The 9,618-nt window shown below is 41.6% G+C and overlaps 1 non-coding gene across 1 annotated transcript; it reads left to right on the forward strand.

Moving 5' to 3' along the window:
* Positions 1–9,016: 9,016 nt before the first annotated feature.
* LOC114816984 lies at positions 9,017–9,154 on the forward strand. Its single transcript, XR_003764810.1, has one exon. It is a non-coding gene; the product is annotated as a small nucleolar RNA SNORA7 (small nucleolar RNA).
* The last annotated feature ends 464 nt before the right edge of the window (positions 9,155–9,618 follow it).

The raw sequence follows: 9,618 nt of genomic DNA on the forward strand, positions 1-9,618 counted from the left end.
CTGGAAAATGGGAATGAAGACTGTGAGCCTCATGTGGGACAACCTGATTACCCTGTATCAACCTCAGCGCTTAGAACAGTGCTCTGCACATAGTAAGCGCTTAACAAATACCAACATTAATTAATTCATTAATTAAAATGGCAAAAGTTTTTAGCCCATGCTCCATTTTGTAACAAGGAAGCACCCTAACATGATGATCAGGCCTCTGCAACCCCCTCTAGACTATAAGCTCATTGTGCATCTACCAACTTGTTATAGTGTAATCTCCTAAATGCTTAGTACAATGCTCTGCACACAGTAAGTGCTCAATAAATGACACTGATTGATTGACTGATAGATTCATTAAATCATATTTATTAAGCGCTTACTGTGTGCAGAGCACTGTACTAAGTGCTTGGGAGACTACAATACAACAGTAAAAAGACACATTTCCTGCCTACAATGAGCTTACAATCTGGAGCGAGGGAGACAGACATAATACAAATAAATAAATGACAGCTATGTACATAATTGCTGTGGGGCTGGGAGGGGAAAGAGCAAAGGGAACAAATCAGGGCAATGCAGAAGGGATTGGGAGATGAGGCAAGGTGGGGCTCAGTTTGGATGACTTCTTGGAGGAGATGTGCCTTCAATAAGGCTAAATTGGGTGACCTGGCAGGTTGCCCCATCTGTCGGGGCAGCCTCAAAATGGGGCGGTTCTGGCTGCCCAAAGAAAATTGCAACCAACACTGGCTAGCAGGGCTTAAACCAGAAAAAAGAGACACAACTGCCAGCAATTAACCAGTCAACGAGAGCTTACTATGTGAAGAGTTCTGTACTAAGTAAGAATCTGGGGGAGTACAGTGCAACACAGTATTATTGGATAAGCAGCATGATCTAGTGGAAAGGGAATGGGCTTGGGAGTCAGAAGACCTGGGTTCTAATCCTGATCTTTCACTTATCTATTGTGTAACCTTGGGAAAGTCCCTTTACCTCTCTGGGTCTCAGTTACCTCATCTGAAAAATGGGGATTAAAACTGCCAGGCCCATGTGGGACATGGACTGTGTCCAACCTGATGTGCTTGTATCTACCCCCAGCATGTAGTACAGTGCCTGGTACATAGTAAATGCTTAATAATTACCACTTTTTTTTTAAAAAAGGGCTATATAAATCCAATGTATTATTACTGATGACTATTTGTAATGATCATCATCATTTCTATTTGTGAGTCTATGGAGTTATTATAAGATTTTAATGAATCTTATGGAACTATTTGAAATGTGTGTAAATTGTTCATTCAGTACTTTGAGAATATTTGAAATATACCTTGCTACTTGCCTGCTATCAGTTTCTTAACGCTATTTCTCTATGAGTTAATAAATTGAAAGTGCATCACAATGTAAAATAGGTGTCAGAGTAAATAAGATTTCAGTAACAAATGATCTTTTAGAAAACCAAAATATTAAAAAATAATGATTATACAACATGATGCATGATATCTTTAATTAAGTGGTCGAACTGCTAGAACTGCTTACATTACTATTCTAATGAAATATCTGTAACAATCAAGTAGCTAAAATAATTTGTGTTATCTTTTCCCTTAGAAATGAATATGGCGGTGACATTTATTATTGTACACATACAATTGTGTGGCAGATTGTTTCATTCATTTAGAAAATCCATAAAAATATTTCCGGAAAATGTCAAGATATTTTTCTTAATATTGAAAACTATTTCCTTTACTCTCTGTTGGTAGTAACCCCTTTGAAGCTTGGAATTCAAATCTGATTCCTTGCCATATTTTCCCTCTCATGATATATGCACCCTGGTTTATAAATGTCATGCCTTCTGAGCCTGAGGGAATTTGAACTTCGGAAACAGCTCATATTACCTGATTGAAGAGAGATGAACAGACCATGACCTAAGATGAATACATTATCCTAGGCTGTTTACAGAGGTATACACATTGTGCAGACTAGGGTTGAAAGATATAGCAGAGAAGTAGCAGAAATTCAAGGAAACCCTTCCTTTAATGCTTTCCAAACAATAAAGGGAATACCCAGCATCTTATGGATGTGAATTAGTGCTAAAATCTGAAACAACTTAAATGGGAAAGGTATAGAGAAAATATTCGAATAGTGTGAAAAGGCAGTGACAACATTTTCTTCCTTGATGATATCACCTTGAAATAACATTTTTTGAATAATATTTTGCTTATGAGACGGTGTGGGGCATTATGCTAACGCAATCTTTCATGGCCCAGATTTCTGGGCATTTCCAAACCAGAGAAAATACAACATGCAGGGCGATCTTTAATTTATAGTGTTTAGCTTGGGTTAGCTTGGGCAAGTGTTTATATTAGAGATCATTGGAAGAATGGTGGGTTCAGAGTTCAGGGGTAAGATGCCAACTGGTTTTGGTCGGCTAGATTTACCACTGTGGTACCTGGGCCAGCTGCCCTCAAGTCCCAGCCACCAAAAGTTCCTAATAGAAGGGAAGACTGCAAGCTGAGTGATTTCTGTGCCCTTCTCTTGAAGCTAATCTGCTCCTCTTGCCTTCCTCCATTCCAGCAGGAGAGCGAACAGTATCCGCCGCATGAGTCCTCCACAAAACCCTGGATAGGCTGGTGGCTGCTGATGCAGTTCCTGTTGCTACAGGTGTGACTTCAACTCTGAGCAGCTACAATTTTTCTTCTCCATCTGCATCATTGTATTGATTTTTGTTTTCACATTCTATATTCGTGCTTGTTTTTTCTTGCTTCACTGTTGTACTGCTTCAGTTCCAGTCCTTTCTTTCTCCCCAGCTTAAATTCCTAGATTATGAGCCCCATGAGAGTCAGGAACTGAGTCTAAATTCCATCACCTTTCCATTGATCAGTATTATGTTCTGAATACAATAAGCACTTATTAGTATTTGTTAAGTGCTTACTATGTGACAGGCACTGTACTAAACACTGCAAATACAAGCAATTCATGTTGGACACAGTCTCTGTCCCATGTGGGGCATTCAGTCTCAATTTCCATTTTTCAGATGAGGTAACAGAGGCTCTAGAAATACTACTACTACTAATAATAATAATAATCAGTATTTGTTAAGTGTTAACTATGTGCCAAACACTGGTCTAAGTTATGAGGTAGATACAAATTACTTAGATTGGACATAGTCCCTGTCTCACATTGGGCTCACACTCTCCCCATTTTTTACAGATAACTGAGTCACAGAGAAGTGAAGTGAATTACCTAAGGTCACACAGCAGACAAATGGCAGAGCTGGAATGAGAACCCATGACCTTCTGACTCCCAGGCTTATGCTCTATCCACTATGCCATGCCTTGCTACTATTGATAATAATAATAACTTATGGTATTTGTTAAGTGCTTACTAAGTGTCAAGCATTGTTCTAAGCACTGGGGAGGTGCAAGGTAATCAGGTTGTCCCACGTGGGGCTCACAATGTTTATCCCCATTTTACAGTTGATGTAACTGAGACAGAGAGAAGTTAAGTGGCTTGCCCAAGGTCACATAGCAGACTAGTGGCAGAGGAAGGATTAGAACCCATGTCCTCTGACTCCCAAGTCCATGGTCTTTCCACTGAGCCACGTTACCTAAGTGACCAGCAGTAAAAGTAAAAGCTGCCACTGTTCAGTGGACAGTAGCCGTGGGGTGGGTGGATGGGGAGCAACAAGGAAGAGCAATCCTCCATTTTTCCTTTTCTTTTCCACAAGTGAAGCCAGGGTTGAAAGAGGGGAGTGAGAGACCCCACAGCTTCATGCTCTATTTCTGGGCTAAAGAAAACAGATAGAGTTGGAAACCCATCCAGAATTAATGAACTTCTCAAAATGAGTATATGCCTCTCTATAAATTCCCTAATCCCCAGATGCCGAGCGAGACATGGTGTTTTCTATCTACTTATGTCTCACCACATTTCTCCTTGGAAATCGAAGCAGAAAACTGCACAGCCCCTGTCATTCTTACAGGGTCCCTGTTCTCAGAACTTCCCCAGACCCATTTCTCCATTCTCTTTGATTTATCTGGAACCCTTTTCTCTTAGAAGGATTTTTCTCTCCAGAGTCATGGTGACTGTTTTAATTGGCCCCTGTTGACTATCGTTTGTCCCTGTGGAATCTGTTACCTGAAGATTCCTCTCAGAATCTTAGTCTTTTTTCCCACTGAAATATATATTCATTTCCCACTGCTTCAGCCTTACTGCTAAATTGAGTCCTCATAATCCTGTACTCAAAAAATCATATTCAGAACTTGAACAGCGTATTTAAAAGTTTCCAGCAATGTTTACATGTAGAGTCTAACAGAGTCAAATGGCCCAAGCCCATTCAAAATTGCACTTAGGATACAATGCTTACAAAGAGAGACATCAAAGTGTGCAACCATCTTCATCATCATCAGTGATATTTATTGAACATTGATTATTTGCAGAGAACTACTAAACACTTGGAAAAGTACAACAGAGTTAGCAGATATGTTCCCTGCCACCAACGAGCTTACCCTTGAAAATAGTTTGGGGGCCTATGTACTCAACAGTTGCAGGAGGATTGGCAGAGATATCACAAGAGAGATATTAATTATAATAATAATGATTCTGGTATTTGTTAAGCACTTACTGTGTGGCAGGAACTGTACTAATCTCTTGTGTGGATACAAGCAAATCAGGTAGGCCACAATCTCTGTCCCACATGGGGCTCACAGTTTTAATCCCCATTTTACAAATGGGGAAACTGAGGGACAAAGAGATGAAGTGATTTGCACATGGTCACATGGCAGACAAGTGTCGGAGCTGGGATTAGAACCCACAATCTTCTGACTCTGAAGCCTATGCTCTCCCACCATGCCGTGTTGCTTCCCATAGAATGCTGCAGAGACAAGATAAGAGAGTGATCTTAGACAGGGAGCACTATCCCACTCCCTTCTGCATCACCCTGACTTGTTCCTTTTGTTCTTCCCCCGTCCCAGCCCTATGGCATCTGTGTTCATATCTGTAATTTATTTATTTGTATTGATATCTGTCTCCCCCCATCTAGACTGTAAGCTCGATGTGGGCAGGGAATGTTTCTGTTTATTGTTGTACTTCCCCAAGCATTTAGTACAGTGCTCTGCACACAGTAAGAGCTCAATAAATACAATTGAATGAATGAAGGAAGAGGGGAGAAGAATTGGAACCAACCAGATTATCTGATTATCTTTTGTCTACCCCAACATGTCATACAGCGTTTAGCCTGTAGTAAGTGCTTAGCAATTTTTTTATCGTATTTGTTAAGCACTTACTAGGTATCAGACATTGTGCTAAGCCCTGGGGTAGATACAGTATAATTGGGTTGGATACAGTCCCTGTCCCACTTAGGGTTCACAGTCATAATACAGATGAAGTAACGGAGGCACAGAAAAGTTAAGGGACTTGTCTGAGGACACACAGCAGACAAGTGTCTGAGCTGGAATTAGAATCCAGGTCCTCTGACTCCCAAGCCTGCACACTTTCCCCTAAGGCAAGATGCTTCTCTACTTCTATAATTACTAAATACTAATTATTATGATAATGATACAATAATAGTTGTACATTATATGTAATTACTATTGTTATTATTAACATCATTGTTATTATTAAGGCAGCCTCTGGGTCATGCAAGATGAAAGGCACTTAAGTCACAGTGTAGTTGTCTGTGCACTCCTGGAAGGTAGGCAGTTTTATCGGGAAATTTGGGGACACTTAGAAAATCTGGTTAGGAGATACCAAGAACTCAAGAATTAAGTTGGAGAACTGGGAAGAATGAGGCACAGTGTAAAATGGGACCAGAAGTGGAACTGGAGCCCTAATTTCAGAATGGTGTTCCAGTTCTACAAATGAGAGCATATGAAATACCACATTGATCATATATATATGAGCTTGCTGTGGACAGCAATGTGTCTGTTGTTATATGATATTCTCCCAAGCACTTATTACAGTGCTTTGCACACAGTAAGTGCTCAATAAATATGATTGAATAAATATATTGGTAATCCAGCCAGCAATCTATCCCAAACAATTGCAATTGCATGCTGGAAGAAACAGTGCAATACTTGACCTTCTAAATATCCATTCTAGTGGTTATGAATGTATTATCTAACATCCCTAAACTTTTCTCTCATTGTTCCCCAATTTTCCCTAAAGTAGCCCATTCTGGACTCCTCATCCATAAATTTATTATTATTATTATTATTATTATGGTATTTGTTAAGCAATTACTATGTGCCAAGCTCTGTTCTAAGTCCTGGGGTAGATACAAATTAATCAGCTTGTCCCACATGGGGCTCACAGTTTTAACCCCCATTTTACAGATGAAGTCATTGAGGCACAGAAAAGTTAAGTGCCTTGCCCAAGGTCACACAGCAGATAAATGGTAGAGCCAGGATTAGAACTCATGTCCTCTGACTCCCAAACCTATGCTCTTTCCACTAAGACATGCTGCTTCCCCATCCCAATCTCTTTAAAACCAACTGCAAAAACATGGCCAAACAGGATCCCCCAAATCACAGAAGGACAGAAAAAAAGGAGTGGAAAGGTGAGGCAAGAAGTAATGAGAACATTACCATTTAGAACATTAGAGAAGCAGGGTGTCCCAGGGGTTGAAGCATAGGGCTGGAAGCCAGAGGACCTGAGTTCTAATTCTGGCTCTGCCACTTGCCTGCTGTGTGATCTTGGGAGAGTCTCTTAACTTCTTTGTGCCTGTTTCCTTGACTGGAAAATGGGGGTTCAATACTTTTTCTCCCTCCTAGTTTGACAGTGAGCTCCATGTGGGTCAAGGTTAGGCCTGATTAACTTGTCTCTATCCAGCACTTAGAATGGTGCTTGACACATAGAAAGTGCTTGACAAACACCATTAAAAAACAAAAACAGTCTGTGGAGGCATGCCATTGTGGTGCTATTTCACAGGGTTACCAGTAGGGATGAAATGTGTAACACTACTAATATACAGCCAATTCCACCACATGCTTGCTTTCCACTACAAACTTGGAACAGAATGTGTTGACAGAACATTTTCCTGACAACTTTCTAGCTGTCTGGATATAATGCAAAATGGTGTTGGAAGTACTGAGCTGTGTATATCCAGGAGGCGCTGGACATGCCTGTTTACTTGTTTTTATGTCCGTCTCCCCCCTCACCCTAGACTGTAAAACTGTTGTTGGCAGGGATTGATTCGCTTTATTACTGAATTGTACTTTCCAAATTCTTAGTAAAGTGCTATGCACACAGTAAGTGCTCAGTAAATATGATTTTGAATGAATGAATGAATGAGTACTAAACACAGTGTTTTCTTCCACACAGGGTTCTTGGCAAATACATACCCCACGTTATAGCAGAACTGACTGTATCTAGAATTCTAAAACATTAACATCGAAAGCCAGAGAAGGCACAGGAGAGAGAGGGAATGATGTGGGCTCAGAGGAGTTAGAAATTATTTGGGATCATTTTTCTTCCTAAATCTCTTCCAGATGGCAAGACACTTTTGGATATGTGTAACCCCTAACAAGTTTGGAGCTGTGACCTCAAGGGTGTGGTATTTTTTTACCCCTCTCTGTTGTCAAGGGAAGTTTGGGTATTTTTTCCAAAACTCTCTGCTGAACATCAACTGTGTAAAGGCAACATCAGCTCTGCAGACCACTGGGGCCTCTCCTGCTGCTCCGCCTGCTGACTATGACATGTCTTCGCCGAAGGGGCGGGCCATATAAGACGGACCCCCGACTGACCTGCATGCTGGCGACTCACCAACCAAGAGGGGAGGCAGAGGTGAAACTATTGGCTGGAAGGCGGGGAGGCTGGAAGAGCACAAAATGGGTTGGAGGCCCATTCTCTAGGGCTGGACACTAGTAAATTCTTTGAAGATTTACCCCAAGCGTGGACAGGCTGGACAGGAGCTCTGACTGGGATGCAATTTTACTCTAAACTGCAAGCAGAGGATGGTCACTGGGCTGGGGATTATGAGGGACCTTTCTTCTTGCTGCCAGGTCTTCTTATCACATGTCATGTGGCTAACATTTCGCTGCCAGCTGTGTACAGAGAAGAGATGATTCGATATCTGGTGTCCGTGCAGCTTCTGGACGGTGGCTGGAGCTTGTGAATTCACACAGAAAGACATCCCTTCTCTCTTCCTCCCTCCCCTCCCCGCTTCCATGCTTTTGTTCTGGAGAAGCTTTTTCTAAAACCATGGGGACAATATAGGTCAGTAGCTAAATTACTTAGAATGTGATATCCCCTCTGCCCCCCACATAGGTCAGGGAATACCACTTAGAATAGCGCTTGACACATAGTAAGCGCTTTAACGGATACTATAACAAACACAAACATGTAAATACAGGCATCTCACAATACAGCCGTAATATGTTTCTTTGACAGTGTGCCTGTATTGTTGGTTTTTTTTAATATGGTGTTTTTTAAGTGCTTACTATGTGCCAGGTATTGTACTAAATACTATTGTGACATGTTTCCTAATGCTAAACTTCTCACTGTACCTCAACCTCGTCTATCTCACCACCGACCTCTTGCCCACATACTACCCCTGGCCTGGAATGCCCTCCCTCCTCATATCAGATGGATAATTACTGTCCCCCACTTCAAGGCCTTATCAAAGGCACATCTCTTCCAAGAAGCCTTCCCTGACTAAGTGCTCCTCTCCTCTTCTCCTACTCCCTTCTCCCACTCCCTTCTGCACCACTCTTACTTGCTCTTTCATTCATCCTCCTTCCCACCCCCACAACACATTTGTATATGTCTGTCATTTATTTATATTACTGTCTCTCCCTCTAGACTGTGAGCTTGTCATGGGCAGGAATGTGTCTGTTGTTATATTGTACTCTCCCCAGCACTTTGTACAGTGCTCTGCACACAATAGGTGCTCAATAAATATGATTGAATTGAATGAATGAACTGGGAAGGGCAATGACCTTCAAGCTATTAATGTGGTAGATCAAGTAGTTTGATGATGTTCGAGAAGGGTTCTCTGTTACCAGTTCCTCCTCAAACAATATGACTTGGTATATATCTGAAAGGACCCCTCTAAGGGTCACACCTGGAGAGTTTCCAGTACTCTACCAGTCTCGATTACAGGAGGGAGAGTCAGGCAGAGGCATACCTATTCCATTCCTAGCTTGGCCAGGGGCTAGCGAGTGGAAGGCAACCTGCTACAAGTCAAAACTCATTTGTGCCGGGCAGCCGCAGCATGGGAGAGTGTCGAGAGAGAAGACTCAAGTTTACTGCGTGGACGGAGGCAATGGTAAACCACTTATGTATTTTTACCAAGAAAACTCTATGGATACACTACCAGAACGATTGCAGATGGAAGTGGGGCAATCTGGGAGAGGTGTCTATGGTGTCGCTTTGGGTCGAAGATGACTCAACGGCAAAAGATAAGACGTCTGAAAGGACAGGAGGAAAAATTATTTGCTCAGGGCCTGACACAGAATCAAGCAGATGGATACTTGATTATTTCATAATAATGATTGTGATGGTGATACTTTGATCCCTGCCTACAGACTCCCACTGGTACTCTGAACAAAGTAAAGGATTGAAATTCAGAGCTTAATGTTTAAATGGTGAGTCCTCTGCTAACCTTTTGAACGGGGTAGTCATTTCTTTTGCCTTTTCTGTGACACA

This window comes from Ornithorhynchus anatinus, chromosome 1 (genome assembly GCF_004115215.2).
Source record: "Ornithorhynchus anatinus isolate Pmale09 chromosome 1, mOrnAna1.pri.v4, whole genome shotgun sequence".
NCBI classification, from domain to species: domain Eukaryota; kingdom Metazoa; phylum Chordata; class Mammalia; order Monotremata; family Ornithorhynchidae; genus Ornithorhynchus; species Ornithorhynchus anatinus.